The 27,517-nt window shown below is 43.9% G+C and overlaps 1 long non-coding RNA gene across 1 annotated transcript in view; it reads left to right on the top strand.

The window, feature by feature from the left end:
- Positions 1 to 26,687, top strand: part of LOC143823787 (uncharacterized) — a 34,480-nt gene extending 7,793 nt beyond the window's left edge. Inside the window, exons 2-3 of the long non-coding RNA XR_013226579.1 lie at positions 20,545 to 20,706; positions 24,722 to 26,687. This is a non-coding gene — a long non-coding RNA (uncharacterized LOC143823787). The remainder of the gene's footprint in view (positions 1 to 20,544; positions 20,707 to 24,721) is intronic.
- The last annotated feature ends 830 nt before the right edge of the window (positions 26,688 to 27,517 follow it).

Raw genomic sequence — 27,517 nt, 5'->3', positions numbered from 1 at the left:
CTCCACAACTGCCATTTTCTCCAGGGGGAAGTGATCTCTTTAGTCTGGAGATGAGATATACTTTGGGGGAATCCCCAGGTCTCACCTGGGGACTGGCATCCCTAAGTGGGAGGCATGTAGTTGGGTGAGAAGGAAGGTAACCAGGAGAGGAATTCTCTTCCCAGGACCTCCCAAAACAGAATTGGTCTGTTCCAAGGACAGAATTCATAACTCGGTCAGGTAGGCTGTTTCCCCAGGTAGGAGCCTGAGCAAAGGTGTCCGTTTTATTAAAATGCCCTCTTGAACCCTTCCATTTTGTATGTTCTGTGGAATGATGGGAGCCTGGGAGCCTGACAGGAGACCCGTCAATGGATTGCTTGAATACTATGGACTTGGGTTCATGTGTGAAGACTTCTGAATGATGGAAGGGTTCCATGCCTGGATCTGCTTTTCAAATGGACTCAGCTCCCCCCAAAACAATGCAGTGTGCTTCCTTTGAATTGAGGGCTATTGGAAACAGCTGGGAGTTCAGAAGATGCAGAAAGTCATTCCAGTTGGCCTCTTTTCAAGATTTCTTTTTAAAAAATATATCTTATATCTGAAAGTAGGAGGTTGTATTATCTGCCGTATTGCTCCAGTGTAGAATTTGCTGATTAATGCAACTATTAGAGAATCAATCAGTTTATTGCTTTATTATTGAAGCAGGCAAGGCATAGGGAAGGAATTGTAGCATGCTGTGCCAACAGTTAAATCTTTCAATTTTAGCAGGCAGCTTGGTGTGGCTTGGCAGCAAAGAATCGAGAAATTGATTTTTAAAGGGGTCTTTCCACTCCAGTGCAGGGGGGGAGGGGGAAGAAAGAAGAAATCTGCCTTACGCATCACCCCTCCCACCCCAGAATGTTAAGGCCTTAGCTATTTGTCGACAGATGAACTTTGGAGAATGAATCTAAAGCAGGCTTTCTCAACCTTTTTACCATTGAGCAACCCCTGGAACATTCTTCAGGCTTCGAGGAACCTCAGAAGTGGTGCGATGGTGCAGAATATGGTTGGGAAGCAGAGCTGTGTACATGCCCACCCAGGGCCCCTCCCCTTCCTACCCCCTCCAGGCCCATGATTGGCCATTTTGGGAGGGAGTCATATCACACAATAAATGTTGTACAATAAATTATATATATAATTAATTCCCACCCATTCTGGAAATCAAGAAACCCCAGGGTTTTATGAAACCCTGGTTGAGAAAGCCTGATCTAAAGCTTTGGAAGTGGCCGTGAAATGTGCAGAGAAAATCTGCTGAACTTGATGTGATGGACCCTGAATGTGACATCTCTGTGGCAGATCATGTCATGCCAGCCCCAACAAAGTCACTGCTGCAGACTTTTCAGATACCAAATGCTGAGCCTCAAATATTCACAGAATATTCACACACCTGGATAACTGCCAGCAGACTAACTAATTTGGAGGCAATTTCATTTCAGTTCCAGCTTTTGGAACCATGGAGAACAAAAATCAGCACTGTTGACAACATTGGTGTAGTACTAGTAAACAACCAGTCATGATGACAACGTACCTCACCATGTTAGGAAGGGATCGAGTCTGCGGAGCCAAAACATAACTTTTCTAGTGCTAGAAAAGAACATGGTTCCAGGAGCACCTTCAGGACTAACAAAAATTGTCACAGGGTGTCAGCTACCATGAGTCACTGCTCATGTCTTCGGATATCATAATTTCTCAATGTTCAGTACAAACAAGTGCCACCCCATCATTCCCCTGATCCCATGTCACATAAGCTCATGAGTCAAAAACTAATAATTTCACTTATTTCCGAAATAATGTAATTTGTGTCCCTGACCTGGAGAGCCCAGATTAGCCTAGTCCTGCCAGATCTTGGAAGTTAAATTGGATTGACCATGGCTAGTATTTGGGTGAGAGACCTCCAAGGAATACCAGGATCATGATGTAGAGGCAGGCAATGGCAAAACCACCTCTGATCATCTCTTTTCTTGAAAACCCTACGGGGTCAGCTGTGACTTGAGGGCCAACAATAACAACATCTCATGGGAATGAAGGATGGACTGGATCCTAGTAATCGTACCCATTCCATCCCATGGTCAACCAAGTTTAGCCAGTTTGGTGTAGTGGTTAGGAGTGTGGACTTCTAATCTGGCATGCCAGGTTCGATTCTGCGCTCCCCCACATGCAACCAGCTAGGTGACCTTGGGCTCGCCACGGCACTGATAAAACTGTTCTGACTGAGCAGTGATATCAGGGCTCTCTCAGCCTCACCCACCTCACAGGGTGTCTGTTGTGGGGAGAGGAAAGGGAAGGCAAATGTAAGCCGCTTTGAGCCTCCTTCGGGTAGGGAAAAGCGGCATATAAGAACCAACTCTTCTTCTTCTTCTTCTTCCCGCATGGCTGTACAACGATAGAGAGGAGCAAACCAACTATGTCATTAGAAGGGAAGATATTACGGATAAAGCTCACTTACTTTGGACACACCATGCAATCAAACTCACTAGAAAAATAATTAATGCTTGGCATGAACAGTGGCAAAAGGAAACGTGGTCACCAAAGGATCTGCTGGCTTGACACAATCAAAGCCGATAAAGGGATGACCATGAACCAACTAAAAGAAGCAGTCAGAGACAGGGGCGCATGCCAAAGACTTTCCTATAGAGTCGCTGAGGGTTGGACATGACTTAACGGATAACATCATCATCATGGCTGTACAGTTCATGTGACATCATGGTATTATGCATCATTGTGAATTGTCATGCCTTTTACCGTGTGTCATCTGACTGGCTAACATGAGATGGTTTGACTAAAGAAAGAAAGCCATGGCCTTCAGTTTGCAAGACCTGAGCAAGGCTGTTAATAACAGGACACTCTGAAGGTCATGAATTCACAGGGTCACACTAAGTCCAAAGTGACTTGACGACACATGACACGGACATCTGATTAGCTGTGTCCACCCATTCATCTATCTATCTGCTTATTGAAGGTTTTTATTCCCTGTCAGCATCATTTACATAATGAATTAAGCTCCACCATCATTAAAACAGAACAGCAAAACAATCCCCAAGATCCTATAAAAGCATAAAAGGTGTACGTACAGAAAGAGTAAATATATGAGTTAGAAAGAAAGAATTTCGAATCAGAAGAGGATGCACATTTGGTAAAACATAAACAGGAGATAAACGGTAAGATATCAGCTAAAAGCCTCCACAAGAGAGCTTAAAGTGAATGGACTTTGGAGAATATAACTCTGTTTAAGATTGTAGTAAATATATTTTCTTCTGACTGCCAGAAGACCAACAGATGTAGAACTGAGCAAGTTTCTGTGGGGGAAACATTCCACTTCAAGATGGACTAAGTAAGAAAGCCCCTTTCCTCATGCTAAGCCATCTTGCCCCCCAAAGAATGAAGCAGGGCATCTGCTGAAGAGCTCAAGACCCATACGATCTTCCATCTCTGTCCCTACAGCCCAAGTTTAACCACACATGTATGTACTGTCAAGCCACAATTGGCTTATGGCGATTCTGGCAAGGGCCTTTCTAGGCAAGTGGGAAGCAGAGGTGGCTTGTTCTTCCTTTCCTCAGCAGATTCTTCCTTAGTGGTCTCCCATTCAGGTCCTGACCCTGCTTAGCTTCCACGATCTAACAAGATGGGCCTGCACCACACCGCCTTTCCTCCCAAGCTTAGCTATGCTGTCCCGAAAGAATGAAGCAGGGCATCTGCTGAAGAGCTCAAGACCATACAAGGTTGTGAACTCCCCCTCACTGGCAGTCTTCAAGCAAAGGCTGGATACACACTTTTCTTGGATGCTTTAGGATGGTTAGGGCTGATCCTGCGTTGAGCAGGGGGTTGGACTAGATGGCCTGTATGGCCCCTGCCAACTCTATGATTCTAAGATTCTATGATTCTATGAAAGGATGGAAACCCACAAGTAACCTTTTGCATTGGAGAATCCAATGGGAAATGCCAAAAGGCAGAAAGGAATGGATTGCTCATACCCACAAGAGGCCAGGGAAAGCTGAGCTGTCACAAATCCGAAGCACGCAGAAAGAGCAGGCAGGCAGGCAGGCAATAAATTCTTCGGATGCCCCCATCTATACCAATACAGAGAGTTATCTTTGTTCAAATGTTTGTACAATCAAGCATTCCCCTCCCTGCTTTCCTTCCCCTCCCCCTCCACAGAGCTGTCAAATCAAATTGATTTTCAGTCATCTGAACCTGGTCAGTCCTGCAAACCGAGTCCCACCGGTGACGAGTCAGGAAAGCAAGAAAGCCCTGCTGGATCGTTGATGCGTCCAGGCCTTTTTTTTGTCCCAGAGACAAAGAATGTGTTAGTCTTGCTTATGAGAGTTGAGAGACCTGGTGGCATGGCAGGCTAAACCTCTCCTTATCCCCATGGTACACTTCACACTTTGCTATCAGGACAGGTGGCAGCAGCGTTCCCAGGGCTACCAGCACAGCTGTCTGTTCAGGAAGGGACCTCACCAGGTCCAGCGCTGTTCCTGAATTACAGCCCACCCTTATGGGGAAAATGTTTTCTTCAGTTCCCCTCAGAGGTCAGGGACGGGGTTAACATATGTTCTCCGCTTCCCTGTCTTTGTTCGGGAAGGAGAGAGATTTCTGAACGGCAGAAAGAATGTGAGGCATAAAACAAGTAAAAGGAACCAACAAAGGACAGGGAACACATCTGAACCTGCGCATCATGTTCGTGTTGTGGGAGGGGAGGGGGGGGACGACAATGACAATGAACCCTGGGATTTCTGTCTGCCGGGTTCAGTGTCTCTGAACTTTGAATGACTCTTGAGAGATGGGAAAGCAAAAGCAGGTGCAATGGCTAGGAATGAGCTCAGCTGAGTGACAGAAAAGCTGGGATCGAGTGGACTTGCCCCCTTGACGGTGTCCTTGGGTAGACACGTTTTTAAAAATAGCAATTCTGAGCCAAATGTTGCTGAGTAATGCAGTGGAGGATGCAACAGGGGAGTAGTGGGTGTGGAGTCATGGCGCACCTGGATGATTTGGCTCTGCTGAACCCTGCGCATACATTTGAATTTCATTACACTCTCTGTGTGCTGAGCGCTGGGGACCTGATCTGCCTTGGGCCGATCAAAGGGTCATGTTGTATGTTCTTAAGGATAATTACACTGCAGTTTTCACGAGTAATCTGAAAATGGAACCTACCCAATTTGTAAAACCTCTCGAGTCGCACACTTCTGGTAATTGTATTGACGATTTGTTCACCCTGAGCAATATTTCGAGCATCTCTGCCATTGGTGGCTGTCAGCAAGGTTAGCAAACCAGATAGCTGCTACAGGCACATGCACACAATTAACTGTGGTATTGGAGTTACATGTGGCCCGGGATCATGAGCAGGTCCTATATCATTTAATAACAGCTATAATTTGAATGCATATACTGCCTGTGTAATTAAATTGACACATGCTCAGAGCTTACTGAATAAAACTACAGTTCCCAGGAGGCACTAGGAGAACGTATGAAATATTAGTGATCCTGTTGAGAACACTCAATGAATTTGATCAATTTTGGGAGATGTAGGAAAAATGGGCAAATGTGAAATACTAAAAAAGATGCACCATGCAGCCTCCTCCAAGAATAAGTCACCCCCCCCTTTGTGTTTATTGATCAATGGAGCAATAAATAGAGACCTTAGAAAAGAAATGATCACACATTACTCCTTAAGGACTCTTTTTAACATTCCTTTTTCATACTAGATGAAGTTTTCTTGGCCTCAAACCATAATCTGCCATCATCATGTCCACACAATGGCACCAGGCAAAGTTTTTCCAGATTGTGACAGGGCTTTTAACTCAAGCTACAGAGGATGTTAACTTGGAAAACACACAAACCTTTTATGATTCCTTTGCAGTAAAATTTGCAGACTGCCATGACTTAGATACCACCATCTCAGTCACCACCATCTCCAGATGTTATTGCAAGGATGACTCTGTTGGAATAGACAATGTCTGGTCACGGTGTACAAAGAAGAAGAGAAGATGGGGGCAGCAAGAAGACAATTCAATAGGATAGTGAGGTCCGTCCCCGCTCTCCTTTTCAGCGTCATTCCTTGTCAGTCTCCAGATTGCTACTCTTAGGGCAATGACCAGTTTCTTGTCGGAAGTCCCACACTTTGTCCTACCCTGTTTCTCAGCTGGAGATGTCGTTAGGAACCTACCTCTGTCTCTCCTCTTTGCTATCAAGAATGCTAGTTGAACAGGTTGTGCACCATTGCTAAGTTAATCGCTCTGCCAACAGACTTCCAGTTGGTGAGATGAATAGGAAGTTTAGAAGCTTGGGGTCCAGCTTGTCTGCTCTTGTACTTTCCCCCTCATGGCTAGTGGTTTAAGGATTCATGGGGCCAACAGAACCAGAGCCAGTTTAAGGATTTGCAGGGCCCTAGCAGAGCAAACTGCAGCAGGAGCAGCCAGACAGGGGACAGTGGAAAGGGGTGTCACTCCAAGTGTCCTTAAAGAGGGAAAAGTGGGGAGGAATGAGGCTACAGCCCAAGTCCATGGGGGTGGGTAAGGTACCATGCATGGCCCCTGGGAGCATGGGACCCATACCACGTGCTTCATGGATAAACTGGCCCTGTATATAGCCTTTACCAAGGAGACGAGAGGAAATTCCTAGAAGATCATTATGCGGAGGCCATTTTTTTCCTCCTGTTCCTCAGAGGTAGGTGGGAAGCCTATTGACAAAACACGAACGTTTGATTCTTCAATGGCCTGCATGGAATTTGAAATCAAGTTGCCATTTGAGTTAAGGTGTTCTTGCACAGGACTGAAGGCCTTTTTTTTTTTTTTTACTACTTTCAAGAATTTGCTCTGGCGGCATCCCTCTTGCCAAAGCTCTCTTTTCTTCACAGCCCCTTTATCATAATCCAGGCAAGGTGAGAGCCTGCCTATGTCACCTCACGAATGCATCAACACACCTCAACCTCGCCCAAGCTTTGGCAAATGATCACAGCAATGCAGTGGTAACAGGATTTGGCAGCACGCATCGAGCCAGGAACCCATGCCCAAAAAGCAAAAGGAGAAGAAGAAGAAAATATTGGAACAATTACAACACTTTTCTTTTTTTAGTCACCCTCTCCCCTCCCCTTCCAGGTTGCTTTCAATTTTCACCTTATTCTTCTCTCACGGGCAATTTCTCCCTCCAGTCTTCATCTCCTTCTTCTCTCTAATTAACAGATTAGCGAGCTGTTTTTCTATGAGTCTTTGAGACTCAGCCACTCAGGTTGCTTTTTTTTTTAATGTCAAGCATGTGACTCCATTAAGCGCTATTCGTTTTATTACCAAAGAAATGACTTAAGAGCCAAAGTAGTGAAAAGAAATAAATCTGGGTTGCGATGGGGAGGATGAGGTGGCAAAAGCAGAAAAATAATTGATCACGACAAACTTCCTCTTCAAGCCAGCTGCCGTTGGATATTCCACGAATGCAAGGTAAACCCAGGAGCATTTGCGGACCTGCAGAATCACTCTGTTCCATTCTGCCAGGATGCTTGGTACACAAAGCTGGTTGGTACGAGCCCTTCCATGCAATACCCTCAGTTCATTTATTACGGTCCTCAACCAATAAAACAGCCTCAGCCCATGGCAGTCCATCCTTGAGCAAAACGATCATTGTGTAGCCATGCTGAGAACTTTGACATGAACATGATGATGATGATGAAGAAGAAGAAGAAGAAGAAGAAGAAGAAGAAGAAGAAGTTTTAGAGGCCCTCTTCCTCCAAGGACTCAAGGCAGTTCACATAAAACAATCCCCATAAAAACCCCAATGTACCTTCCTCCAGTTACTTGGTTAGATCAGCTTGGTATTCCCTAGAAAAGTTCATCAAAGGTATCTGATGAAGGGAGCTTTGACTTTTGGAAGATGGTACCCTAAAGATCTTGCGGGTCTCTACAGTGTCACTGGACTCAAGTCCATCTGTTCACCCCTGAATCTATTACAATGACATCACGATGTATTACTGGAACCTGAAGACAGATATTTTTCAGATTAAACCCAGGTTACTGTATTCAGCAAGATTCAGGGGGGTATATCCCTGTCTTCCATTTCAACCTGCATTCTCTGTTGAGAAACTGGCACGGGAGAGCCAGTCTTGCGATGAAGTCACTCTAGTAGTGCCAAAACACATCAAACAGGCCTCTGATGCTCTGTGTTGGTGCGTTCCCTCCTTTGCCTTAGGTGAATAAAATTGAGCAACACATGGAGTAAAGAATTGGCACCATGAGGGAAACAGGTGGAAGGAAGAAGAGCCAAGGCATGGACAGTGGTGGCCCCAAAAGTCAATGGGAAACCCTGAAGACAAGAAACTCTGTATATGGACACATGACAAATTGTACAATGTTAGTGGTGCCAGTGATAATTCTGCAATGCCCATTTGCATGGCCTTGTATAAATATGTACTCACCCATTTTTGTCACAGTATACACATACATGGGTTCATGTCTGCCTAGGGAAATGATCGGCAGATTTGCCAATAGGTTAGGTGTAAATGGTTGGCAACTTTGGAGCAGGAAAGAGTGAAAATCAATTAGCTGAGGCTGCGAAGAAAGCTGTCTTTCCAGGGTCAACTGTTTTGTGGACTCTACTGTAAGGTGACCTGATTGTCCCACTATTGGAGGGACATCTGGGATACCTGGCACTGTACTTATGTTAAAATTAAAATATATAGATTACAATGCTATTTTTGCATTCTATGCATTCTATGAAACTTTTTGTTGTTCCATATAGACCAAATTTTTAATCAAGAACCCCCCGGTCAATGATGTCCCGCTTTACCGATGTTAAAATCTGGTCAACTTACTCGACTGGGCCACCAACAACCACCAAGCTGAGTTCATTGAGAGAGCTTTCTCCATAGGTTCAGCTGTTCAATGGGCCATTCAGCAGATCCCAGGACAAACCTGCAGGGAGAGTTCTGTCTGCAGGCTCAGCTGTTTGGTGTGCTGTCTAGGGTGGCCTGGTTCGAACTGGGCCACCCGGCAGACTCCAAGCTGAGCCAGTGGAGAGAGCTATTTCTGCAGCTCAGCTGTTTGACAGGCTGTCAAATGGGCTGTTTAGCTGGTTCTGCTGTGTAGCTCAGCTCAAACGGGGCCACCCAGCATACCCCAAATCAAGCCTCCTGAGAGAACTCTCTTGGCAAGATCAGCTGTTTGGTGGGCTCTGCTACAAGGCTTGGTTCAAACCAGGCTGCCCAGCCAAGCCTGCAGAGAGACTTCTCCCACAGAGTCAGTTGCTCTTGAATTTAAAGGCACCCAAAGAACCCCAGCTAAGCTGCAGCACAGCTATTTATAGCAGCTATGCTGCTGTTTTTTTCTTCTGTATTTTTTTGTTTTTGTTTAAGTCTATTGGTCCCCCCCCCCCAAATTTGGTATTTCTGAAAAATTCCAAATCCAAATATGCTACTGGTATTTGGATATGACTTTTTCAGGAATCCTGATTTTTTTTTCCAGATCCAATAGACCTGAGCCCAAAAATATTGAAAAATGTTGCACACTCCTAATCCCATCTGACAGTGGCTCTCTTTGAACTTTTGATCTTGGGCTATTTGATGCAGGGTTTTGAAAAGATCTCCTAGATGCCTGATTTCAACCCCTCCATTGCTATTTATGGACACAGTTTTGATTGTTTAGGCCTCGTCCACTAAAATCAATGCAGCTGCCTGAAATTCTATCCTAGAAATGACTGAGACATTTTTAATAGATTGTGCCTTAGTTCTGCTGATTCTAACAGCACGGTTCTCTCTCAGTTCTGGCAGTCAAGAGTAATTAAAGCAACAGAAGGTGAAGTATGTATTATGCATGTACAGCAACTATTTTTCTAAAGCTGAAATATTAAGTTTCTATTTATTTTTTTAAGAAGTATATTAAGTTAATGACAGTGCTTAATAATATCTTACATGAGATGCTTTAATACCCCAAACAAATAATTTCTGCTTTTCTGCAATTTTGCTAGGATTACATCATGTCAGATTACTTTAAGTCTTCTCTAACCCACTTTGAAAAACACTAATTATTCAAGGATCTTTCACATTCTTAATGCCAGGTTTTATACTCTGGTGTGCTGCAAATCTTCTGGGAAAAGTTGGAACAGTAGAAGTTTAGACAGGGACATGAGGCAGGCATTTTCTCTAGCAGTAAAGCCCTTGCTTCTGATTTACAGTACAGGGATCAACTAAAAATCATCTCCCCTTAAATTGATTTATTTGGAAATATACTATTAATGTTTCATTTCCACTCTAAAATTTCTTCCTGGTGTGCTGAAAACTCTAGTGACTTCTTCACTAGATAAATTCTGACTGCTAAAGCAGGGGTATAGTCAACCTGTGGTCCTCCAGATGTTCATGGACTACAATTCCCATGAGCCCCTGCCAACAAACGCTGGCAGGGGCTCATGGGAGTTGGAGTTCATGGACATCTGGAGGACCACAGGTTGACTACCCCTGTGCTAAAGTATGTCTCTGCTCTGCACTGCAACTTAAGCAAGTGGGATATGAAACATCCTTCAGGCTTCAAGAAACCCCAGAAGTTGTGTGACTGTGCAGAATATGGTTGAAAAGCACAGCTGTGTACATGCCCAACTGGGGCCCTTCGCCTCCCCACCCCCTCCAGGTCCATCATCCATTTTGGGAAGAAGGGGCAGGTTAACAAGGCCATGTATGGTCATATCACTGTATAAATGTTTAACAAATTTAAACTCCCCCTCATTTGGGAAACCCTTCCAGGGCTGTCAAGAAACCCCTGGGTTTCATGGAACCCTGGTTGAGAAAGCCTGCTTTAGAGAAACGTATTCAGCCGTTCATAAAAAATAAAGAAGGTACATGCCATTTATTTGACAAGCCTAATCTTGCCATGATGAACTCCTGTATAGAAATCGTCATTAATTTTAGGATGGATTTTGAATGTTGAATTCCTTGCAGATCTCAAGTGATTTCTTTACGTGATAAAAAACAACATATTAAGTGCTTAAAGCTCTTTATATTAGGTGCTAGACCTAGTACTGCTGTGAGGATAGGGTCTATTGGATAATGTAGCCCATTTAAAATACATCATTGGAGCAACACTAGACAATAAAGAGCCCATTCATCACTGTCCCTTTCCCCAGTGGGCCAATGATCAGTCTGTGGGAATATTGAGGACAGGGAGATGGTGTAGGGGAGAAGGTTGACGTTCCTTCTCCAGATGTACTGTCACAATACAAATTGGGGACTTACATGTGGGTTCTAGTGAGGGCCCACCACTCCTGATGGTTACATGGCAAGGATCCCTGATCCAGCCTGTCAGCCAGAATGGACTATTAGTTAGAGTGGTTTCTCAGTGGAACAGGCTTCCTCGGGAGGTGGTGGGTTCTCCATCTTTGGAAATTTTTAAACAGAGGCTAGATAGCCATCTGACGGAGAGGCTGATTCTGTGAAGGCAAAGGGGTGGCAGGTTACAGTAGATGAGCTATAGGGATGTGAGTGTCCTGCACAGTGCAGGGGGTTGGACTAGATGACCCATGAGGTGCCTTCCAACTCTATGATTCTATGGTTCTATGATTCTATGATTCTATTAGATTTGCCAAAATACTTTTTTCTCTCTGGTTCTTGAAGCATCAAAATGGTAGATTTTGGTAGAAAGACAGGGGGTTGGATCCAGCCTAAATTGCCTGCTATCATAAGGGGAGTGGAAGTTTCCACCTATGTCCCCCACTACAGACCCCTGGTTTTCCGCTGATGGTGCTCTTGAGGGTCCTCTGTTTGGGGTTATCAGCATGTCTGCAACAGGAGGGAGGGAGTAGGGAAGTTGTGCCACTGAAAGAAGTGCCTTCCTTGCGCAGGAAACTTCACCTGGATTCAACCCACTGTGACAGTGCAAAGCGATCAGAACCCCAGCAGCCTCTCCTGAGCAATGGATGCTGTCACGGAAATAAGTAAGGAAATCTGAAGGTGCTTTTTCATTACTGAAACAAACATTTTCTCATCTAAGTGCTCCCTTTATTATGGAGACTGGCAATGTGCATCATGGGTGGAATTAATTTCAGAGTGTGCTGGCTGTAAAAATGAGATCGTGGAGCTTAGTCCTTCAGCGTCTCAAACAAACTAATCCATTTGCAAAAGGAAAATGCAGTGCCTCTATTTTCATTCCATCTGATAAACAGCTGCATTCCTAAATCTTTCTGAGAGAAGGTCTTAAACATTCAACACAGCCCGTTAGACTAATTGCATATGAAAACTTCTGAGCCTCAGCAAATTTCGCTGAGAATCCCTAAGGAGGGAGAGTGGGGACTGCTTGAAAGCAAGCACCCGGTTAGCGTCGGAACTTTTGGAAGAACCTAGTTAGTTCATATTTGAGAGGGAACTGAAGCTTCGTTATGACGTACAAATAGAGATGGGAAATGTTTGCTGGCCGACCCAATGGCATCGCATGTTGGGATCCTTAATGCGACCACTAAAAGAAACCTCCAGGGAGTAGATGGGGCTTGATCCAGGCTGCCACCATGGGTTTAAAATGGTTGCAAACCAATGGAGTGACCACATGGTAATTTTCCTGCCATGTACAAAGTTAGAAGACTGGTATACAGCTAAATAGGCTCATAGACAGTGCTGAAGGGGAGCCAGTGGTTGTGGTACATATTGGTACCATGGATGTGGGGAAAATGTGGTCTTGTAGTCCTGGAGGAAAAAAAATTAGGCTTCTAGGCAGGGGACTCAGGGCCAGGGGACTCTAAGCAAGCTTTCTCAAAAGTGTTGCCTGTTGCATTTGCAGGACCAGCTGGACAGGCACAAGTTATGAGTCTCAATGTATGGATGAGATGGTGTTGTAGAGAGGAAAGCTTTACATTGGCCCTGGAATGCTTTTTTGAACAAGCAAGACCTGTACAAAAGAGATGGTCTCAATTTGTCCTGACAAGGAGCCAGCCTGCTGGCACTTAAAATCAAGAAGTTGGCTGAGCAGCTTTTAAGCTAAATGATGGGGGGAAAGTGACGGGAGATGAAATGCCTGGTTCAGGATGGCTTATCTCTAAGGGGTAGCTGTTACTGTTCTAGAGGGAAATGGATTAGGACTGAGAAGGTGACAAACAGTATTCACTGACCAAACTTCATAGGTGAGAGGGATTTGGTCCTAGGTCTCCCCAACTCAAGTACAAATCCAACCCAACCCATCAAAGACAGTAAGACACCACCTTATCGATCCATTCACTAATTTATCCATTATTCTTTCCATGTGTCCATTTATCTACTGAATTCTTGTCTTTCCTCGAAGGAGTTCTGGTCCATTAACAGGATATTCCCTTATTTGGTTTATCCTCAAAACCACTCCAACCCCCAATTTTTAGATGATCCTATTCCCAAGATGTCCTATTCCCAAACAACCCTGCCCATTGCATGACAGGTCATGTGTGGGTTTTGTTGTTGTTGTTATGTGCGAAGTCGTGTCCGACCCATCGCGACCCCATGGACAATGATCCTCCAGGCCTTCCTATCCTCTACCATTCCCTGGAGTCCTTTTAAGTTTGCACCTACTGCTTCAGTGACTCCATCCATCCACCTCATTCTCTGTCGTCCCCTTCTTCTTTTGCCCTCGATCACTCCCAGCATTAGGCTCTTCTCCAGGGAGTCCTTCCTTCTCATGAGGTGGCCAAAGTATTTGAGTTTCATCTTCAGGATCTGGCCTTCTAAAGAGCAGTCAGGGCTGATCTCCTCTAGAACTGACCGGTTTGTTCGCCTTGCAGTCCAAGGGACTCGCAAGAGTCTTCTCCAGCACCAGAGTTCAAAAGCGTGGGTTTTAAGCGTGGGTTTAAGATCTGCCAAAAGGAACAGTGCTTTAGACCAGAAGGGACATCTTACTTTTTGCCCCCTTTTGTCATGAGTCTTATACTGTAGTGGAAATCCTGCACTGAAATAGAGCAAGACTTTTACAGAGGTGCTATCAGTGGTAAACAACCACAGTTATCAGAACCCACCCTGAAAAGGCATTTGTTTCCTTGTTCTCACCAAAGGTAACTGAAGGATAACTCCAAATGTCCTTTGACTCCAACCAATTCAGATCTACCCCAGAAATTAATGGCTGTTGCTTTTGACTTTCCTTCCTTTTTACAACATTAACCTTGGATGAAATCCTTCTGTGAAAATATGTTTGTCAGTAATAGGAAGCACCTTATCTTGTACTTGGGTGTCCCTGAAGCATCTCAAGATATGCATTCTGGATCTTGGCACTTGGCTTGAATCTTTCCCATTTTTAAAAATTGAATAAACACTTTGTTACCTGTCATGGCATGATGACCATTGGTCTTTTCTCCCAGCAGATCAGACATGGAAGTTAACAAAAAGTAGATAGAGGGGCTTCCTCAGTGATTCTAAAATTACTTCTCTATTGTTCTGTTCTCCATTTGATTTGTAAAAGGGATCATAGTTTGAATTTAACAGGGACTGGATGTCCAAAACTGATTCATCTCTGCATGAGCCAAACCAAAGGGGGAAATTATAAAAGTGTCTGTTTTGGAATATGAACTCCACCAGTTTAGAAATCTGCACACCTTGTTGCTCACCAAGTACTGCTCCTACTATCTTTTAGGTGCCAGATGGAAAGGGTTTTTAAATTTTTTTTTAACCTAGGCTTTTAAGATGGTATTTTATGCTTTTAGTTTCTTTTTACCACCAATGTCTATCATGAGGACTGTTACTGAGCATCATTTGGCTTGCAGAATGTTTTATGCTTCTGTTTTTTTTTTAAGCTCCTGTTGGGAGGGAAGGCAACATGGTACAGCCTGATCTCATCAGACTTTGGAAGTAGAGAAGGAATGGTACTTGGATGGCAGACCACTGCAGAGGCAGCCTGTACCATGTTGCTTTCCCTCCCAATAGGTATGAGCCCATGCGGGCAAGTGCAATAAATTGAGCTAGTGGAACAAGTAAAGTAATGGATTATTGAATCACTTTCACAAGCAGCCAACATCAGAGCCTTCTTTATGCACTTCAAAGGCATCTCAGAAAAGAAGAAAACAAATGCATACATATCCTGAGCATAGGACTGTCAACCTCCACTTGGGGCCTGGAGATCTCCCAGAATTACAACCAATCTGCATGTTACAGAGATTATAGAGATCATGATCCCTAGAGCTAAGGCAGCGAAATGGTAGCTCTCCAGATGTCCGTGGACAACAATTACCATGAACCCCTGGCATGCTGGCAGGGGCGCTTGGCAATTATAGTCCATGGACATCTGAAGAGTCACCATTTGGCCAACCCTGCTCTAGAGAAAATGCTTGCTTTGGAAGGTGGACTCTGTTCTATCCTGCTGAGGTCTTTCTCCTCCACAAGTCCTACCATCCCTAGGCTACACTTCCAAATAGGGTAGTCATGTCCTCCCTGGCCACTGGTAGGGAATGGGACTAGGGGGTTGGATTGCCAGCTTCAGGTTGGGAAGCTCCTGGAGCTTCAGTGATGGAACCTGGGGAGGACAGGAGTACAAAACCATAGAGTCCACCCTCCAAAACATCTATTTTATCCAGGGGAATGTATTTCTGTAGTCTGTAATTCCAAGGGATTCCCAGGTTCCACCTGTAGGTTGGCATCCCGACCTCCAAGGCCCCAGGACTTTCCCAACTCAGTTTGAGCAATCTTACCTTTACCCAAAGTATCTGAAAGAATTTGCAACCAACCATGTCCAATGTACAACACAATAGAAGAGAGAAGTGTGGGTTTTTAAAAAGAAAATCAACAAGGTGGCATGTGGTTGGACTTTGTGTGCATTGCAAACACCTCCAGAATACACTTGTCCATTTCCCTAGTACCCATGCATTTCTGCTAAGTCCCATAGCCATCCTGGACATAAGTGCTTGTGGTCCTACGGAACTTAAAGGGGTTTCAAAAGTCTTCAATCAGGTGCCACAGTCCAGTTTGCCTTTATTAAAGCTAATTTGGAAATAGCTCTCATTCATGCTCAAGTGGGCATCCAGAAAGCTACCAGTGCTTTTGCTGAAGAAAAGATAAAGGGAGGGAAAAAATAGAGAGAGGGTGTCAGCCTCAGCTGAGTTATGAAATGAAGATTTCTCTTCCGTTACAGAGTACAAATCTCATTAGGGTTGGTGGAAGAGAGCCCATAATTTGGCGGATAGCAGAGTCATTTCATTAGATAGAAATGGTCCAGCAGGAAGGCTGGGGTGTGGGAAACAGACCTTTGTCATTCAAACAATGGAGACCCTGCTGCACATTAGGAAGCAACCGAGAAGTTCAGCCTTGACTTCCTTCCTCAGCTTCCTGGTTGCACTCCCAAGAGGGGTTCCTCTTGCACAACGTGCCTTTCCCCCTCTAAGTTCCATTCATCCCACTCTTTAGCTCATGGCCACAGGAGGCTTCCCTGACATTCTCTGAACGGCAAGGAAAAAAGAAACTTTGATCATACCTGTTCCTCCTGTTGTGGATTCTTCAGTCTGAGTTTGAGCATCTAGACTGAGACTGCGGATTTACCATGGATTTGACATCCCGTATTTCAACAGGGCTCACAGCAGGGAGGCAAGAAATATCAGCATTTTTTTTCCAGAAGAAAAACTGCATTTGGAGCTACAGATAATTGTTTCCAAAAGGCTTTTAACAATTCCTGAGAGAAGGGGGTAGGGAAAGCCGGAGTGATTTGTCAAAAACGTGAGCCCCGTGCAATAGCCAGCTCACTGGTGCTTTAAAACAGGGATCAAAGTTCCGCATAATGAGGACCCCCTGCATAAATAGCAATATTGGGGAGGGCCGTGACACAGTGGTAGAGCAACTACTCGACATGCAGAAGCTCTCAGGTTCAGTCCATGGCATTTCCAGTTAAAAGAGCCAGGCAGGAGATAATGACAAACTTCTGCTTGAGACCTTGAAGACCCAGGGCTTTCCTTCCTATGCCTTAGGGCAGGGGTAGTCAACCTGTGGCCCTCCAGATGTCCATGGACTACAATTCCCATGAACCCCCGCCAGCAAATTTCATGCAAATGCTGGCAGGGGCTCATGGGAATTGCAGTCCGTGAACATCTGGAGGACTACAAGTTGACTACCCGTGCCTTAGGGAGCCCAGAAAATTCCTTGCACAATTTCGTGCATGAGTGGGAAAAGGCTGTGCTATGTTTGCATTCGTTTATTCAAATTCTGCACTCTGTGCTGTGTTTGGAGCCATTGTGAGGCTTCCTTCACACTTCTGCTTGCGCAGCGACCCTACTGCCTGTGGAAATCTTCCAGTGAACGCGAGCCTTGGTTTATACTCAGATACGTTAATGATTTTGTTGCACGTTCATATTTACAGATTTTACAGTATTTTGAATCGATTTTTGTAAGCTACCTCAAGAACTATGAAGACACATAGAAATGTGCTAAATCAATTAATCAAGTACAATTAACAAATAATTGTTGGGAAATTGAACCCAGATGGCTTCTTGCAGGTTAGTACATTTATCTTGCCAGGTTACACTTAACACCTGCAGATTTTAAGGATGCTCGAGGGACAAAGGAGTACGTTTACTAGAAATGTGCTTCACTTCCAGAAATGTGTATACTTTCCCAAGAAGATCCCGCTCCAGTCCCTGCCAGCAATTCTTAGGCTTGTAAAAAGTGTGATTCTAGGCAGCTATGGAGTTGAACAAACCCCACGTTAGCCATTATATAAGAACAATGATATTTTTGGCTATTATCTCCAGAATATAAAGGCCTGACATGGTATTAAGGGTACTGTTAAATACTACAATTCTGGCAGGTCAGAATTTGAAATCCATAATGAAATTCAGTGTTAGTTATTACAGGGTCTAACCTAATCTCTCTCACACATTTAAAAAAAAATATTCAGATCTGCCAGAAATCATGATTTTTGATAAGAAAGAAAAAGGATGGTTAAAGCCTTAGGTATTCCTAAAACAGAAAGTAGTTATTTTGTTGTTTAATGAGCATACTTGTCCATGTCGGTGTCATTTAGACTAGCGATCCCCAACCTGTGGGCTGTGGACCACATGTGGTCCGTCAACTAATTGGAGGTGGGCCACGAAGGACGCCTCCCCCCCCAGCCCTACTTCATCCCCCCGGCCTTTTATAACACACTTCGGGTGTCATTGTCTCCCATCACTCCCTGATGGGACTATCTCATTGCAGAGAAACAAGCTCAGGGTTCCCATTGATTTGTCATTGTCATGAGTTAAAATTTCCATGAAAATAAAATGTTCCTTATGTTCATTGTTGTGGCGTGTCTGTATCTTATTTTGAAGGGATGTTTAAACATCACCATAGCGATCAGAGAGCTCTAGGGCAGTGATTGAGAGTAGAGGAGTAAACTACCCCCCCCCCCAACTGGGCCTCAGTAAAATTGTCAAGCGTTGAGTGGTCCCCAGTGATAAAAAGGTTGGGGACCACTGATTTAGACCCTTGGTCATTTCAGTCAGGAACATAATGCTCGCTTTCATTCTCTTTAATTGGGGTCTAATTGACCACAACACCCTCCAAAAATAACCTCCTTTGGGCATCTGAGATGCTGCAGTTCAAATGTGAAAGATCCATTACCTTCTTTATTGTTGGGCAATTCATAGAGTAGGAAGTGGCACATTTAAAGGGGAAAAGGTTTATGTGCTTTATAGCCTTTTCAGAATCCATTTTGACTCCCATCCCAAATGTAAGAGGGTTAAAAAGACATACAGCCTAATAGACAGAGCCAGTAGGAAAGCATACATAGGGAGCACAATCCAGGCAATTTAAGCATCCTCAGGCAACGTAATAATTTAATTTGTAAAAGAAGTATCTATGCCAATGTCTCCATTGTCCAGTCCTTTGTAATACAGGTTGTTATGGTTATCTGACTCTCAAAGCAGGTAGAGGAGCAGGCAGCCTGAAGCTACAGTCAGCAATAGTTAAGAGTCCACGACCACCTGCTGTCCAAGTGTCACCTATGATAGTGGTCACCCAGTATGTGGTGCTAATTCAAAAAGAGCATCTCTTTTACGGCACTCAGCTCACATTGAGGAGTCGACATATGAAGTCTGCTAAGCAGGCTAATTCTGAATGTCCTGCAAAGGGACTGTCCAGGCCAAGTTTTCGGCAAAGCATACTTGGGAATATTTATCATCAAGATTGCCTGTCTCCGTATCCAATTGGCTAAGTGATTCACCATTGTTTTCTTTTTTTTCTTCTCTAGTTATAATTTCTATTGTTTATACGCCCTGGAGACTTGTTGCTGAAGCTAGGTCAGCCCAGCCCTGCAAAGTATCTAGGTGGGAGTCATATGTAAAACAATCTGAGTGTCTCCTAGGATTGGGACAATAAAGAAATTAATGCTGCTTTTATTGAGTAAACATGTGATAGATAGTAACTGGCAAATGCCGTTTCTTCAACTTGGAATTTATTGTTGTTGTTGACTTTGTTTAAATCCCATGTTTCTCCCCAATGAGCTTGCAATATTCTTGTCTCCTCCATTTTATGTTTCCCAATAACTCTGTGAGGATAGGCTAGGCTGAGAATGTGTAACTGGCTCAAGATCACTCAGCAAGCTTCCGTGGCAGAGCAGGGATTCCAGCCTTGGTCTTCTAGTTCGTAGTCCAAGGCTCCAGCTGTTCCACTACACTTAGCAAATACAATCTTTGTCAGCATGAGTTCAGGGAGGGAAAAAGTCATGTTTCCTAATCATTGACTCTGTGATCATCATGTTGCTATGTGAATGCTGATGGGCTAAATGCATGGACTTTTCCCATTCTGACCCTTAAGAATTGTGCCATCCAGCACTTGCCATGGTGGAGAGAATACAGAAATTCAACTTCCTTCCATTCTCCAAATGATCATCCCAGCAGCAACCGAGAATTAGAAACATTTAAGCCCCAGTCAATCCTGTAATTGGACACCTTTGCACCTGATGGTTGCAACAGCCCTGCCTTGGGTTGATTGAAATGAGCCTGCCATCAATGTGGAATGAACTTCTGAGGAGTTACAGCATGTTCATGAACATTCCAACTGGTCAGGCATTGACAAAAAACGATTAGCACAAAAGAAATGGGCTGAATTGCCAAGATGAGGTGGGAGTAGAAGGCCAAGATTCTGGAACCCATAAAGCCAACCTAGTTGTGTGATATGCTTTTGTGCGAATGTTTGAATTGGCTCTGGGTAATGTGAAGGGAGGGGGTCAGAGGAAATCTTTACCTGGGTGTCCATTATAGCTTCATAGCCTTTTTGGTGGGTGACGGGAACTACTTCTGCCTTTATTTGCAAGAGGTAAAAACTGCAATCAAGCCCACTAAGATCAAGCCCACTAAGAGGATAAAGAACCATATTAAACAAATATGAGGCAGTCAGTGTGATTTTATACTTAGAATGCTGGGCTAAATCCGGTAGACCCAGGTCATTGTGAGGAGAAAACTGAGGAGGGAAGAACTACTTTGGGCTCCCAATAAGGAGATAAATCATGTATCAGGACATACATTTAAAAATTGTTGGAATGAACCAAGGGACAGTCAGTCTGTCTGTCTCCCTCATATATACAGCATCGAAGTGCACTATTTTCAATCCCTGCTTTTGTCATATAATACTTCATTTTTCTTGTCTTGTAGACTTACGATCCAACAGTGGCAACTATTGGATATACCTTTGATGGTATTATTACGAAAATTCAAGAAGTAAAGCATTCTTCAAAACTGAAGGCAATATAAACCAGCAAATTGGCCACAATGGTGTTCCTGAATATGTTCTGATATTCCAAGCTGGCTCCTGAGGTAAGTGAATTGGGCTAATTTGCAGTCATAATTACATTCTCTATAGAGAGTTATTTTTCCCCTCTCTCCTTTGGTTGGCATGGTGGCTGCTGTTTTAATCACAGGACTGCCCTATTTGTATGTTAATAATTTCACCCTGCTTTATCAGACAGGTTGATGAAAAATGTGAAAAATACTGCTTCCTCCCCCCCTTCACAATTACTCCATGCTTGTGGGGGTATGCTTTGAAATCCCCTTGTCAACAAATACATGAGGAAAAGCAAGCGGGTTCTTTTTACTGGCGTGTTTTATCAGGGCCCTTTTCACCTGCTCATTCAGTGGAACTGAGGTAAATCTGCTGCTCCACAGGTACTTTCCCTTTGCAATAACATACTCCCTAGTAATCTATTAACTTCATCTCATGCTCTGTTTAGTACCACCCACCCTGCGAAATATCTAGCAGGCTGAGGTCACGGTGATAATAGGGATGGGTTAAACAACATATGTATTTGGTGCTCTGGCATGCACTGTGACCATAACATCCATAAAAATAAGGGCTGTAAGAAGTATTTAACATCCCCTTGAGCAGATGGAAACACTCCTTTCCCTCTGTTCTTTATAGGCATCTGAGTGTTCTTCAGGTGCCTCTACCCCTGTTCAAATTCAGTCTAAAGGAATCCCAAATGATTTCTTTAGATTTAGAATAATAATCAGTAGCTTTCACTTCATAGGTGAAAGTGTAGAGTTCCAGAGGAAGGTCAGGAGTCGGGTTACCAACCTTTTGTTTTTAACTAGCTGAAAGTTTAGTCTCCACTGATGTCTCTGTCGTAGCTGCTTGGGGAACCGCCTAACTTTCAGGGTAGCAGAGCTGCAAGCAGGGAAGATCACACCTGCATCTCTCATACGCAGCCGAAATACAGGTGATTCTCTTGCAATCACCTCTATATTGACTTCCGAGCACCTGAGTCATTTCTGAAAATCTTTCCAAATGGATTAATGTCTTATTTTGCAGCATGGATGGAACCTGTTCCACTTCTGTCTGCAATCAGTGACAAGCAGTTCATTCTGCAGGTCAATAATAGTGGGCTTTATAAATGGCTCTTTAGAGATTCCCTCAGTATTAATAACATGTAAAGGAGTGGGCAAAATTTCAACTTAAGAAACGCATGACGTCATTGTTGTTGCAAAGACTCATCTTCACTATTCACTAGTAACTAGCATCAAGCCAGCAGGCATGCACTTTGCTGCCGAGCTTGTAACTCCATCCTCAGCCTTCTTCTGAGTTGCTGTAAAGGTGTAGATGACCTCGGAGGACTGGGAATGGCCAACTGATTTTCACCTACTGGATAAGAGGTGGAGAGTGGAGATGATTTTGCACCAACTCTTCATATTCTTTTGATTGGCTTCTATTGATTCTTGACTGACTAGACATGGTCCTTTCTCCTCTGAGGAATCCTCAGCATCATGAAGCACTAGCTGACCGGTGACACTGTCTGCCTTTCTGTCTACGTGCTGCAGAGGTAAACTCTGTACATTTTCCCTTCTAAAAAGGATCACAAAGGCTAAAACTAGGTAGTAAAATTAAGTCAGAACAAAACATCGGGAGATTGGTCTAGAAATAACAAAGACTTCAACAAAAAAGCAATTTCCGAGCAACAACTTGAGTATCTTTTATACTAGGGCTTGTAAACTCTGCCCTCCCCCTAGATCTATCAGTGGATACCCTGATTCTGGGAGCACTTATTGCCTTCAAGAACAGATCCATTTTTTTCTGGCCATTTTTTCCTAACCAATAGTATAATTTGACAGTAAAACGAATGGTAAAATCCATGCCTGCTTTAGAATATAAATAGTATTAAATAGCATAGATATGACATATGGGAAAAATGGCATTAAAATTCTGTAAAGTGTCATACAAACAGACACAACGGGGGTGGGGAGAATCAAAGAAAAAAAAACCAAAATGAAAATATTCACTACTCTAGAAGAAATATAAAATGGCTTCTCTGTACATCCCCAGGCATTGGATGTGAATATTCAACCACACAGTTACAGAGATCAAAACAAATGACTGTACAGAAAAGATGTCTCATACCTCTACCTGTTCCACTGTGGAAGTGTGTCTAAACAGGCCTGCTCAGAAGTATTTTATTTAATGGGGATTACCCCTCCCCTCCCACCACCAAGAATGGGCATTGCAGCATCCTTTGGCTTTGCATTCTTCCAGTCGGAAAGGATACCCAAAACAGTGAGTCATGCAGAAACAGAGGGGTAGAATCTTGTTTTGGAAGCAAAAGCAATCACAGCCAAAACTGTAATTCCAAAAAACAAAAGGCCGACTTGATTATCAGAAGACTGGAAAACACAACATGAGTCTCATTTCCCATAAGCCACTGAATTCCCAAGGCCAATTGGAGTGAGTTCTGTCATATACTGTCCTTTGGATTTCCTCAAAATTTGAAGCAATTGCATTCACCGGTCATCTTGTTCTGGTTTTCAACGGCACCATGTCTCCTGTAATTAAATCTTACCCATTTGGGATACCCTTCCAGGGCCATCAAGAAACCCCAGGGCTGTCAAGGAACCCCAAGGTTTCATGAAACTCTGGTTGAGAAAGCCTGCTCCAAAGTGTCCATTTTCTCCCAGGGAAATAAACTTAACCTTTTCACATTTTTCCTTTGCTTTCTTAAAGATGAGAGCAAAGGTACTGAAGAAGAAACTCAATTCAATGTAAACAACTTAATTTAGAGCAACAGAGCTCCAGGAAAGTGATGAAGGGTAGCAAAAAAGATGGTTTCATTCTTCTAGACATCACAAAATATTGCTACGTTGCAGGATTAACTGCTGTATATCAATGGTGGGAAGAAAAGGACAATAATCTATGTTGGCACATGGAACAACATGATGTTCTTGGGCTTCTGAAAGGAATGAGCTTTGGCAGATTAACAAAGGCAGAATGATGTCAAGGGCATCTCTTCTAACTTAGAAACTGATCTGAAACAAATATTTAAAAATATGGGCGTGCCATTGCAGTTTCTCTTAGCCTTAGTACAATAGGATCAGACTTGTGCAGTGTTGAAGTTTGGTAGCTGAGAAAGAGCCAATTTGATCTGATTTTATGATTTGCCTCTTGGGCAACCATTTTATGTTGTATAATAAAAAATCTAAGGAAAGGCAGGACCCTTCTTCCACCAAGTTGCGGTATTTTGTGAATAAAACAGAAAGCAACAAATGGGGACAATAAAGTTGATTAGCTCGATGCAACCAGAAAATCGTAAAGTAAAGATGAATGGATTCTCCTGGTTCTGGACCATGATTACCCCTAAATGCCATTCCATTCTGTATCTTGTGCCTTCTTTATATTGTCTTAACCAGGAGAATGTCTGATTCCAGTTCAAGTCCAGCAGCATCTTTAAGTTCAACAAAGTTTTATTCAGGGTATAAGCTTTTGTGTGCATGAACAGTTCTTCGGATTCTTTGAAATGGAAGTTAATAGTACATAGTTATAGACAGAGGGTGAGCAGCAAATTAGCATACTGCATAATAAAGGTTTTTAACAGATGCAAAGACCAAACAGGGATAACAACCTTAGTTTATATAGTCACCATTTGTGTGTGTGTGTGTGGGGGGGGGGGGTTTAGAAGAAGAAGAGTGTGTTTTTATATGCTGCTTTTCTATACTAGGAGGAGTCTCAAAGTGGTTTACAATTCCCTTCCCTTCTTCCCGCCACCACAGACACCCTGTGAAGTGGATGAGGCTGAGAGAGCCCTGAGATTACTGCTTAGCCAGAACAGCTTTATTAGGGCTGTGTTGAGCCCAAGGTCACCCAACTAGCTGCATGTGGGGTGTGCAGAATCAAATCCAGCTTGTCAGATTAGAAGTTGATGCTCCGAACCACTACACCAAGCTGGTTTAATTCCATGGGAACACAGAGTGAAGGAAATATATCAAAATTGGCAGGTATATTTATTTCCTTCACTTCCCATCTCACAGTTTGTGATTCTTTGATTTTATTACATGAACTTATTTGTTTCAGAAGAACATAAGAAGAGCACTGGATCAGACTAGTGGTCCACCTAGTCCAGCATCATTTCTCACAGAATGGCCAACTAGTTCATCTGGAGGTCCAAAAATGGTGCAGCAAAGTCAAGACCTTCCCCTGAAGTTGCCTCCTGGCACTGGGATTTTGAGATTCCCTTTCATCACCAGGGCTATTAGCCACTTATAGACAGTCATCTATGAATCTGATGAATCCCCTTTTTAGAGCTGTCTTTGCCTATTGCCATCATTACATCCTCTTGATGTATAAAGATGTATATAATTTTGTCCATTCTAAATAGGAATGGGCACAGTCCAAGAAAATGTTGTTCATGTTGGTTTGTGGTTCATGGCCCCACAAATCCTGTTGAAAGGTTGCAGTCCCTTTAAACGGGGAATCAGTCCCTTTAAACAGGGTATGCAGAAGCCTGGGAAACAGCTGAGTGACAGAAAGCAGCCTTCTTCCCACTTCTCAGCTGTTTTGAGCTGTTTGTTGCTCAGCTGTTTTTGTGGCTTTTGCAAAGTTTGAAGAGAAACCAACAACTTCTGCCTCTTACAAATCATGGAAGTTGTAAGGAGATGGGGACTTGACCAGACCTTCTTATGCTCCCGCTTCTGTCTCTGGGAGTCTGAGATGCCCCCTTATAGTTCTCTTCTAAAGACAGTACTGGAGAAGTGCCCTCTGCCACAGATCCTTACACACAAAGGCTCTGCAGCTGTGCACAGTGATTTAGTGCCCTTTCCTACCAAATTGATGGCTGGTCTTGGCATGGTGGTTGGGAGGTAGAGTAAATGGAGAAGCGAGACAGAGTTCAAAAGGTTTGAGAAACAGCAGCTGTAATTACAATGCATATGGGATCCTGGTGGTGTAATCAAACAATTCAGCCAAGCCTTCTAACCAGCTTGGCTGTAGATCTCCCTCCTCTCTTTCTAAATCTTCGTGCCATGTCTGCAGTTAGTGGTCTGGTTCTTGTAGGGGCAGAGGCCTACACTATCATTACACATCTTGATTGTAGGACTTCCATACCAGACCAAGAAGATGATCTACAGGGAGCCTATAATTTGTCGTGTTCCCTCTCCAACAAGGCCTCATGTGCATATGTCCTCCTTCCGCCCAGCACGGCCACTCCCAGCTTTTTGAGACGGCAGTGAAGTCATAATAAGGCATTACAATCTGTTTGCCTGTGATGGGTCCTAATTACTGAATACAGAATACTCTACCTGAAAACTGCCATGAAAACAAAAAGAGCCTTCTACTGAGGCAGACCCTTGGTCTACAGAAGTTGGTATTGTCTGCTTTGAACAAGCAACTGGTGTCAGGGTGGAAGAGGTACTTCTTGACACCTGCTGCCAAGCTCCTTTCAACTTGACATGTCAGGGACTGAAACCTGGGACCTCTGCCTGCAAAGAAGATACTCTACCACTAAGCCATGACACCTCCCCTGAGTGGGGATCTTCTTTTACTATGACCCTTGGCCTATCAAGATCAGTATTGTTTATTGTGATTGGAAGCTTACTGGCATCTCAGGAAGGAAGAGGTCTTTCTTGTCTCCTGCTACCCAATCATTTGAAAAGGAGATGCCACGGATTGAACTTGGGACCTTCTGCATGCAAAGCAGATGTGCTGCCACTGAGAAATGGTCGCCCCCTGCAACAAGGAAGTACACATATGCATGCACATATACACATATACGGTCAAAATTGCTTCATGTCTGCTTGAAAAGAAACGGATTGTATGTTACATTTTTAAAAAATACCCCTCCCCCAATATTTTACTCCATTGGCTGCGTTTAATTTGATTGTTTGCTACTGTGGAGAGATCTTATTTCTAGTGTAAAGGTGGGATTCAATATTTGGAATAAATCAAATAATATTGCTGGAGAAATGTAAAATGTTAGGATCTAAATTAAATTTTCCAGTAACAGAAGGGGAGGTGAAGGCAAAAGTGCTGCAGACCCCTGATTTCTGAGGACCCCAACATGAGCAGCATTTCAAGGAGATGGAAGGGCTTCAGGACCCCCGGGTGAGGTCTGGCATTACAATTGTTCTCTAGACCAGGGGTAGTCAACTTGTGGTCCTCCAGATGTTCATGGACTACAATTCTCATGAGCCCCTGCCAGCAAACGCTGGCAGGGGCTCATGGGAATTGTAGTCCATGAACATCTGGAGGACCACAGGTTGACTACTCCTGCTCTAGACTACAGAGATCAGTTCCCATGGAGAAATGGAGGATTGACTTTAGGGCATTATACTCTGCTGAGGTCCCTCCCCTCCCCCTGCGCAGGCTCCACCCCCAAATCTCTAGGAATTTCCCAACATGAAACTGGCAACTCCATTTATCAGTGGAAAATTTCACTTGCATCTAGTCCTTCACAGTCATTTGGCTTGTGCGCTTTGCTGCGCTTCGGCCACTTTGACGGCCATTCAAGCCTGAGGCGGCGAGCATCATGGTGAAGGGGGGAGGGGCAGTGCCTGTGGCGATGTGCAACCCAGCACCCACCCGCAGATGCAGAGCTCTGTGCTACGGCGCTGGCTGCCTCAGGCTTGAATGGCCACCGAAGTGGCCAACACCCGCCGAAACGCACAAGCCTTGTCAGCCATGGAATCGGCTGCCTAAGGAGGTGGTGGGCTCCCCCCCCTCACTGGCAGTCTTAAAGCAGCAGCAGCTGGACAGATCCTTATCCTGGATGCTTTAGGCTGATCCTGCATAGAGCAGGGGGTTGGACTAGATGGCTTTTCTGGCCCCTTCTAGCTCTATGATTCTGTGATTCTATTTATTTCAGCAGAAGTGCAC

Source organism: Paroedura picta, chromosome 14, assembly GCF_049243985.1.
Source record: "Paroedura picta isolate Pp20150507F chromosome 14, Ppicta_v3.0, whole genome shotgun sequence".
Lineage (NCBI taxonomy): Eukaryota > Metazoa > Chordata > Lepidosauria > Squamata > Gekkonidae > Paroedura > Paroedura picta.
The sequence above is the reverse complement of the archived record's forward strand: the minus strand, read 5'-3'. Positions and strand labels throughout refer to the sequence as shown.